This window comes from Propithecus coquereli, unplaced genomic scaffold (genome assembly GCF_000956105.1).
Source record: "Propithecus coquereli isolate 6110/MARCELLA unplaced genomic scaffold, Pcoq_1.0 Scaffold59, whole genome shotgun sequence".
NCBI lineage: Eukaryota > Metazoa > Chordata > Mammalia > Primates > Indriidae > Propithecus > Propithecus coquereli.
This window is the reverse complement of record NW_012151840.1, coordinates 7,270,027-7,270,976: the sequence shown is the minus strand read 5'-3', so window position 1 is coordinate 7,270,976 and position 950 is coordinate 7,270,027.

Sequence of the window (950 nt, the reverse complement as noted above, 5' to 3'; positions counted from 1 at the left end):
GGCCTTGTTCCCTGACCCTCTGTGGCTATTAAAATACAGTGCCCTTGTTTAATAACACTGCCACACACCTATCAGGTATTCACAGCATCTGTTTATACTGATTATCAACCTAAGTTTTGGTTCCCTTTTTGTAATTTGCCCTTGGTGATTTCTCTTACTTTCTTAAGAGGTTAGATATTCATTTAAAAGGATGTTTGACATTTTTTATCCAGCATTTCTGTGTGTTTTATTGCAAGAGAATTTTCACCTTAATTCCAGAAACAGACATGCCAGTGTGGTTATGATCTTGGGAGAATATAAAATAGTAGTGACATTATATGAACTTTATTTTGAACACTATTAGATGATATTATGTGGAAGGGTAGCCCTATATCCTAACATGTCGAATTGAAGTTTTTATACCTAATTCAAGGGCAGCCCTCGAATATTTTTGAGCACAGAATTAACATGGTACTATCACAGCCTTTTTATTCAAACTTCTCCCTTTGCTGCTCTTGCTGCTAATAAAAACAGTAATAATAGTCAATACTTATTGAGCATTTACTGTGTGCTAGGCACTGTGCCAGGTACTTTACACATATTACTCACATTAACTCACATATTAACTCACTGAATCCACACATGAGGTATGTACCATTATTATCTGCACTCTTTGTTTAGAAACTGAGGCACAGAAAGGGTAATTAACTTTGTCAAGTAAACATGACTGACTTATAGTAAGAAGATAGTGGGATTTATATTTCAGAGATCAGTTATTGTAAAGACTTAAGTAATTGAAAGCAACACAGTTTCAGTTTTTAATGGAAAGGCTCAATTTTCATGATGAATATGGGCTACATTGGGTATTACTAGCATACTGAGTAAGCTCACAACTCTTAATACATATTGAAATCCTGACTAGAGAAAGGCTAATACTTTTTGCAAATCATTTTTCTACCTGGATATAGGGG